Raw genomic sequence first — 9,087 nt, 5'->3', positions numbered from 1 at the left:
TCATTACCTGTGCCCAAAGGCCATAGCCTGGAGCTTCTTTCTCTGTGAGCCCAATAGGAAAACTATCAGCAGTTGGAAATACACACATAAGCTGTGGGAGTTTCCCTCCTCCCAACCCAGTAGGCAATATAATGAAAATGTAGATGCTGTAATAAACTATGGTAATATCATGTGTGACAAGCATATTTTCCCCCTTCACACCAGGTTACATGTTTTCTCTTAGTAAAGGAGAGAAGAGGCTGATCCTCATAAAATGTTTCTGAGACCAGTGCTTTTTCCACCTCTTAATTTTTGTGTAATGAAACAGTGCCCCTTTTGAATGGTTGCTGCTTCCGCTCCTAGTCCCTGTATACTGTGAGACACAAAATTATTGTATAGTCTTTATTATTTTTAGTTCTTCATCGTTTTCTTCTGACTGCTTCCCTTTTTCTGGCTCAATCCATTATCTCTTCTTTGATGTTCCTGCCATACTGTCATATAGACTCCAATCTTACTTGTAGTTGTCAACCCGCCTTGTCATCCCTCTCCCAAATTCACTGAGCGTTTACAATATAGCCCATGCTCATCCTCATCATCCCAACTCTTACTTGCATTGCGGACCATCCAAAAACTAGTCACAAGATCAAGTTCCTTAATCTTTGCCAGTCCAATGACTGTCTTCTCTGCACCCTTGAGTATGGTTCCTATATGTTCTACTTTTTCTGGGTTAGTCCTATTCATGCTTGTTGTCATGACATTGTTATTAATAACACTCTCTTTAATTCTCCAACATGTTATTTTTCCTGTCATATTTCTGTTTAATGTTCTTATTATTTCTCAGTACTGGAGTTTCTCTACTTAAAAAAAAAATGTGGTATATTTCCTTTCCATCTAGACCAGATCTGGTATGGCCCACTTCATCCCCTTTGTGTTGTCATCCCCAAATTCTTGCTCCTTTGGCCTTGTGGGGGTTTCACACTGCAAACTGTCATCCTTAAGTCAAGCCAATCATTTGCTTTCTAGGGTCTATAACTGCCTTCAGGACATTCAGCTGTTTATCAGAATTTTGCTACCACAAATCTATCGTCACCATCTTTCTTTGGCTTCCACAATACTGGACCATACATTTACAAGATATTGGTCCCCTTTTTTTAACAGCTATCTTAAAATCTCAAAGGAACTTTCTGCCTATTTTGTAATAAAAACTGAGGTAGATTCTTGGAGGTAAGCTATTTCATCTATCTATCATCATACATGGACACTTGTATACATTATCACCCACTTCACTACTTTTTCTCTAGGACTGGAGGGAGAGCTTTTCTTTCTCTAATCCATGGCCAGTCACTCTCACTGCACCCTTCTGCTCTTTCCTGCAACATTTCATCGATTATTCACTCTTTTTTTTTTTTTTTTAGTCTTTTAATTTCTGATATCTCATTCTCTACAGGCTCCTTCCCCATAGACATTACCTATGTTACTTCTACTCCAAAACAAAACAAAACAAAACAAAACAAAACAAAACAAAACAAAACAAAAATCTTTCTTGGCCCTAGCCTGTCCTTTATTTACTGCCTCATCTCCAGTCTTTCTTTTTAGACAGAAAAGTCTACCCTTCTTTATCCCTTGTAATTGGGTGCCTCCATCACCTCACTGGTTCTTTTCTAGAAAATAACATTAATGATTTTCCATTTGTCAAATCTGATGCTATCTTCACAGACCTCGTCTTACAGGCTATCTAATGACATTTTACGACACTGACCATCTAGTTTTATTTCCAATATGAAAATGGCCTTTCTCGTTAACCTCTTCACTCTTCCAAAACTCTACACAAAGTTATCAAGGCAAAGCCAGGTTTGAGCATCAGGGAGCACAGGTAAATGATAGGGGGCTGCGGGTAGCTCATAAAAATGTTTCTGGGAATGTCGGTGGATTTTATGGGTTTCGTCATCTTGTTTTCACACTGCTTCTTTGGAGGTTTTTTTTTGTTGTTGTTTTTGTTTTTTATTTTTTTTTTTATCATGTCAGGTCAATTTGTTACCTTAAAATTATTACAAAGGATTCTTTTTGGAAAATGTGTTCAGATGACATGACTTGTGTTAAAACTAAAAGGAAATGGAATCAAATGGAAAAGAAAAGAAAAAAAAAAACCTAGGCAGATAAAAAAAAGAACAACAACAAAAAAGTTTCTATGTTTCTCATGCTTAAATTGTGGACAGACATGGAAAGTCACTGCACAGGGCCCAAGGGTCTGTGAGTAGATCCCTAGGATCTGATATTCTCCCCCATTTTCCACTTCCCAGTGTCAATTTGGAATCAAAGAGCTATGTAGGAAATAGCTGATCTACATTCTTATACTAAGTCTGAGTAGTTGCATGCTACTAGTTAAGTTTCCTATTATTTAAGGATCCCTTATAATGCTAACATCCTATGATCCTATAAAACTAGGTCTAAAGTAGTTCAGAGATATGAGTGAGCTTTATAAATATAATGTGATACCATTTTGAGTCTCTGTCACTATACACATAAAACTTTCAACCCTTGTACATGATGAAATTCAAATATAATAATTATCTATCTTCTAACATTAAAGGAAAATATTCTGTTTTTGCATGACACAATTTATTATCTGCCCTATGTCCTTATAACATGGATAGCCCATTTGTTTAATAAAAAAAAAGATGACAGCTGGTAATTTATTTATTTACAAATTAGGGTCCTGACTTAATAAATAAATACTTGAGGCTTTCAAAGGCAGTCACAGTTATTTTTTTAAGGAAAATTATATAGAGACTGTTTCCAATTACATTTAGCATTTACGAGAGATGTTCTCCTCATATCCTCAAAGTTCAAGCTTTATTAAATGAAGATGGTGATTGAAAGCTTTTGCTCAAGAGCCTGAGCTTGTTGGAAGCACTTGGGTGTTGAAGCCCACGTTGCAAATGAAATAAATGGCATGCCCTCTTGATACACAAACAACACACTAACTATCAGCCATCGAGTCAGGATTATGGTGGTATTAAACAGGCTGGCCTTTATCTTTTTTTTTTTTTTTTTTTTTTTTTTTTGTCACACACGTAAATTATTTCTTACTCTGTGGCTTCAGAGTGCCCCTGCACACTTGGCTTCTTGCTTATACTGATGCCTTTTCAACCTTTGTGTCTGTTGGTATAAGAGACTTTTAGGATTTTCTTTCAATCTTTTTCTCTTAGCCTCCGTCATGTCTTTTCTTTGAGCTGGAAGATATGTTGCAGCCTGGCCATTTATATTCTGGCCCTAATTTATGACTAATCATGCCTCTGGTACTCTTCATGCATCTTAATATGAAGCTTTGGGGCACTTGGTTCCCAGGTGGTGAAATTATCCTGGGCATTGTGTCCACAGCTGTGTCTCTGGCATGGTCTCTAAGGATCCCCTTAAAGAATTATGCTATGCTAAGTGTGACTATAAAATAACAAGGCTGGCTTTCATACAACAATATAAATACTTGTCTCATTTCTTTCTGAGTACAGTTCATATCTATCCCTGTCTTAGAGATAGGAGTGGGTAATTATCAGTTTCTCAGATAAAGATGGCTGTCCCAATATGAATTTTGATCTCTGAAAATTCCCATTTTTCAGACTGATTAATTAAAGGTGGCAGCAACCTCAATATGCATTTTTGGGAGAATGAAAGGAGGCTAGGTGGCTAGAGGAATATTAGGAATTCTGATGCTTCTTACATGTGGTATTTGGGATTTTGTATTTGAAAGGAAGCTGACACGGGAAGAAAGATACATTACTGTTTGTGTGAAGATCCTTTCTAGTATGCGTTATCCCATTACCAGACACAACAGTCCTTTGATGCCCACGTTGGTAGTCTTCACAGAAGGGTGGGGTTTCTGTCAAATGTCTCTCTTAAGTAGATAATTGGTCTGAAAGAGAAAAATGGGGCCTACAGGAAGCACAGGGTCTCTTTGGAATGTGTCCAGTGGAAAGGGCACGAGACTGAGAATCTAAAAACGCAGATGTTGGTCTGACATTTATCATACTGAGCTGTGTGTTGGTGCACAGGTCACTTAGCTGAGTGCCCTGCTTAGAATGTGGCCTGACGCACAAAAGGTACTCAAAAAACTCTTGCCGAATGATAAATGAATTAATGATTTATTAAAAATCTATCATAGGATTAGACAACTGGGTTTCAAAGCGTAATCTTTTCTTTCCATACTAGACTAAAAGGACTTTACGTTCCAGTGTATCATCATAACAAAGACCCTAAGGCAGCTGGGTAACCTCTGCACAGGAAGGATTCCCCATTAGCTGACTGCTAAATTTTAGGATGGTAAAACATTGAGAGACATCGTAATGAGGCCGTGATCAAAGTCTGTTCTGTTCCTAGTGCCTGATGAGCTTCTGTCACTGAGAAAAGTGTAGATGTTATAAAGCGAAACTGACATCTAGACAATAATAAAATCCCAAAGTGGAAATTAATTCCATTTATATTAAAAAATTCATTGGAATTTTGAACTCTAGGGACATAGGTCTGGGTCAGATAATCCGGTGCATGAAGAGGCTTCTGGATCCTCACACAGTACTTAGAAAACAGCCCTGGGTTCATCATTGTCCTCTAGTTTCCCTCTCAAGAAGAGTCCCGCAGACCAAGACTTGATAATTATATTTATTATGAAAACCCAGGGTGTGATGGTTATATTTTAGGATTTTGTGAAATATTTTACAAGTATAATGAGGTTTCCATTATTTCTTGATAGCTATTTGTGAACATTGTTTCCTTGGACATTTTAAGTTTCTGGAAGGCTATTTTTGAATCCTGCTCATTTCTCTTCTTTATCACCAAGTTCTAGTCTAAGCTTCACCTCAAAGCAGATTATTTGCTAATCAAGAATAATTGAGGGTGCTGCCCGCTCCGGTCAAGCAGTACTTTCGTATGTACATCTTTTCATTTGTTTACTCATCCCTCCTCCACCCACAACCACCAAGCCTTGTACCGGGTCCCATGATACACACTGGGGAGAAAGAGATGAAAAACCCTAGGTGTTGGCCTTAAGAAGCTGACAAAGGGATAGTCACAGTGCGCAAACACAAACATATGGTGAGAAAAGTGCTCTGAGAAGAGCAAAGTATTAAACTCATACCTTTCTGAGCTTGAGGTGAGGAGCAAGGGATCAGAGGAGGTCTCACGAAGAGAGAGTGTCTGAGCTGAGATATAAATGAGGAGTGGAATTAAACAGGAGAGAAATGATGTGGAGGGGGGAGGGTACGGGGGACCGGGAAGTGAAGGTCTCTAGGCTGTATGAACAGCGTGTGCAAGGGCATGAAAGGGAGAAAGTCACGTGCTTTAACAAACTAGATGTGGAAACAGTAGGACTTTATTTTACTGTGACACAGGAGAGGAACAAGAAAAAAAGAAGGAATGAGAATATATTACTAACACTTCTCTATTTCTACTGTGATATTTAATTTTAAATGTATCGTTTATATGATTTATTATTATTTCTACATATTTGCTTAATAGCCATTGCTTGGATAGGGAGATAAGAGTCCTGCATTTTGGTGCTAGCTTTGACGATTTCTCAAAGAGTGATACAAAGTAAAGTTTGTGGTATCTGGCCCTCTTTTTCCCTTCTTATCTCTCCAAGTTAGTCTTGAATTGGCAAAAAATCTGTCATACTTTTTTACATGTAAAATTTCTGTAGCGTCAACATATTTGAAAAACGCTAACCCAGAATCCTGGGAGACAGGATCACATTCAGAACAGAGGCCCTGTGTCTAAAGAGGTCAACACTCATTTGCATAGACAACCTGCAGAGCAGTTGGGGCAGGTGTTAACAAAAAGAAGCTGTCATAGTCTCTGAAATGTTCTGAGTCTCAGCCATGAACTGTCCCAGCCACAGTCACGGTCACTGCATCTGAGTCTGTAGGTAGCTCAGCTTTAGAAGGTCAAAAATTTGTTTCCTGGCTCATATGAGTCCCAATCAACAATGTTCTAAAAGATAAATAAAAAGGCTAAAAGGAAAGAAGAGTGTATGTGAGAAAGCAAATCTGATTTTTTTTTTTTTTTTTTTTTTTTAAATGCTGTGATGCAATGGAATTGCAGCAAACCTACCAAGTAATCGAGCTCTCATATGAGCTAGAGGAAAAGGAGCCTGGGTTAAATGGTCCAAAAACCATGGTCTGGGAACACTTTCTGTATAGCCTCGTACCAAAAACTATCCCCTTGTCCACTGTTACTTGTTATAGTCTTAGGAATTGGAATGCTGATCAAGCTCACATAAGAAAGATTCCTTTTGTATTCAGTCTCTTTCTGGCATTTTGCTCCATTCTTTGTGTCCAGCCCTACCTTCCTACAACCAAGCCAGCAAAAGACTTTGTTGTTATTAAACTTGGAAGGGCACCTGGACTGCAAGATACCTATAATTATCTCCATTTTACAGGTGCGAAAACTCACCCTCAGAGGGTTCAAATAAGTAGTCCAAGGTCACATATCCTTTTGAAGAAGCTTTTTCAATTCAGCGAATAAACAAATTAATAAGATTTTTCATAGCAGTGAGATAGATTTTTTTTTTAATGATTGAAATAACAGAATTAAAGAGGATTAATGCATTTGTGCTCTTCAGAGTGTGGTGAAACAGGCATTCTCAGACATTGCTGGTGAGACTGCACTGGCCAAGTTTCCAGAAATCAATTTGGCAGTTTTATCAAAGGCCTTAAGAATGTTTGATATCCTTTTTCTTGATCCAGTATTTCTCATTCCAATCTATTTTAAGGAAATAATTAAAGATGTGGGCAGAACAGACATAAATAGATAGATAAATAGATAGATAGCTAGATAGATAGAAGCTGATTGCAGCTCTATTTTTAATAACGGTAAAAAATTAGAAATAGTCTACTTTGTCATCCATATGGACACGGCTGATTAAAGTATGGTGTAATCATAGGACAGAATATTATGCAGCTATTAAAATACCTTCGAAGAATTTTATTTTGCATGAGAATATACTAGTAGTGCTAAGGAGAGAAAATGCAAGATAATAGAATGTGCATTGTGACTTGTGTGAGTGCGTGCACACAAAAAAGAGAGAGACCCACTACAATATGCAGGGAGCACACCAATATGTTATTTGTAGTCTTCTTGGTGGATGAGAGTGCAATTTTAATTTTCTTCTTCATACTTTACTATCTTTTCCAAATTCTCTATAATAAGCAAGGATTTCTTTTAGCATATGGAAAAGAGATTTTACTAACCTTAGATTTAACTGCTTTGCATTTCCAGATGAACGTTCCCTGTTCCACCCCTAACATATAAGATAGAAGGATGGGAGAGAGGATGTTGGTTGGGAATAAAGGCTTACCAAGGACAGAAGCTGGTCTCCTTAAGACTTTATGTGATTGCTTAGGAAAAGATCTATGGCATCCAACAGCATAACTTTATTCTGCCAGGGAGCACAGAAAAGTCAAAGACTTAATTTTATACCGTATGGAAAACCACCCTACCCCAAATCAGCACGTCCTACCCTTGTTCCAGTCATTCTGTGCTGTGACCTTATGTGAAAGTGTATAGTATACCAGTTACTGTTATATTATAACTCTCAGTTTGTTGTCGATTGTTTCCCCTCGCTGGACTGTAAGGAACATAAGGGCACATACCTTGTCTGTCTCACTGCTCTATGCTCAATGCTGAGAACATGGCCTGACACACAGAAGTTCCTCGATAAACTTTTGTTGAATGATAACTGGAATAATTAATTCACTACCAATCTGTCAAAGGCTTTAACCTCTAGTCTTTGAAGTTTAATCTTTACTCACCAAGGCTGTTGGTACACTCTCAGACTTGACGTTGGCTACAGATTTAGATGTTGGGGAAGAAAATGGATGGCTCCAAGAATCATAGCATCTTTGACTGTGCTGCCTTTATTTGGGAGATGATGGGGGTGCTACTGTCCGACCACGGGCTCACTTTGTCCTTCTAACCCAGCAGGAAAGCACTGGGACAAGATGCCATTTTTCGGGTCCCTTGTGGCATCGGCCTATCATGTGTCCCACTCACTGCTAGTTTCTTCATAGGGAGTTTGGGAAATCACTGACCGTTCTGCGTGTCTGACCAGTACAGGCCGATTGATTATATATATTTAAATTTCACTGCAACAATAAGTCTTGCGCACATCTAGGAGGATGAGCAAAGTCATCAAAGTCAAATAAAGTACTTTCCCACCTACTTAATTTTCAAATTCACCAACTGTTAGGTAACACAATTAAGGGTACTTATTTATATTAAATTAATAAATAAATGTAATCTTATTGTTCTACTTATCATAACAACCATTTGTAAAACACTCACTATGTCAACATTATATTAAATGATTTACATGCATTACCTATTCAGCCTTCAGCATAACCTTATGACATATATGCTATTACCCCATTGTACAGATGAGAAAAATGAGTCTATTACAATGTAGGTGTGACTGATCATAAGGAGATATGATTCTATACATACTGCAAGTGAGAATCCTTAAGCACTAAGTATCCTAGACATTCCACAAACACTTAGAGCTGGAACTAAGGTCAGCACTCCACAGAAAAATATCAGGTCACATTGGGAAGCTTCGTTTTTCTGAAACATTCCTGCTGGCACTCTTCATTTTCATAATCCAGCATTACATAGTTACCAGTGTTGCCTTTCATCCTTACGTTATTTGATCATCTCATTGGTCTGCTTCAAACCTGTGGGCAAACTGCTTTGCAGAGGCAGAGGGGAGATCTGTGAAGAGACGTCTGTTTCAAAGGCTCAGAGTGTGATGAGTTGCTGAGTTTGTGTGAGCTCCTCCAAGTTGTCCCCCCGGCCTGTCACCTGTGGAAACATATTTTTGTTACTGTTGTTGAGTTGTCCTGACTCTCATCCTTTATACACTGACCTCCATTCCATCTTCTTGACTTTTGAATTAATTTTCCTAATTGGTAGAAATAAGACATTTGGGACATAAAGCCACTTGAGAGCCTAGCTGGGTTGTTTCTGAAAGCGCCAGCAATGGAGAGAACCCAGGGCTGTGAGGACATGATGCCAGATTCTTTCAGTGGCTCTAGGTCAGGCCTTTCCTCATGCACACCTTGTCTT

Source organism: Ursus arctos, unplaced genomic scaffold (assembly GCF_023065955.2).
Source record: "Ursus arctos isolate Adak ecotype North America unplaced genomic scaffold, UrsArc2.0 scaffold_17, whole genome shotgun sequence".
In the NCBI taxonomy this organism is placed as follows: domain Eukaryota; kingdom Metazoa; phylum Chordata; class Mammalia; order Carnivora; family Ursidae; genus Ursus; species Ursus arctos.
This window is presented reverse-complemented; position numbering follows the sequence as displayed.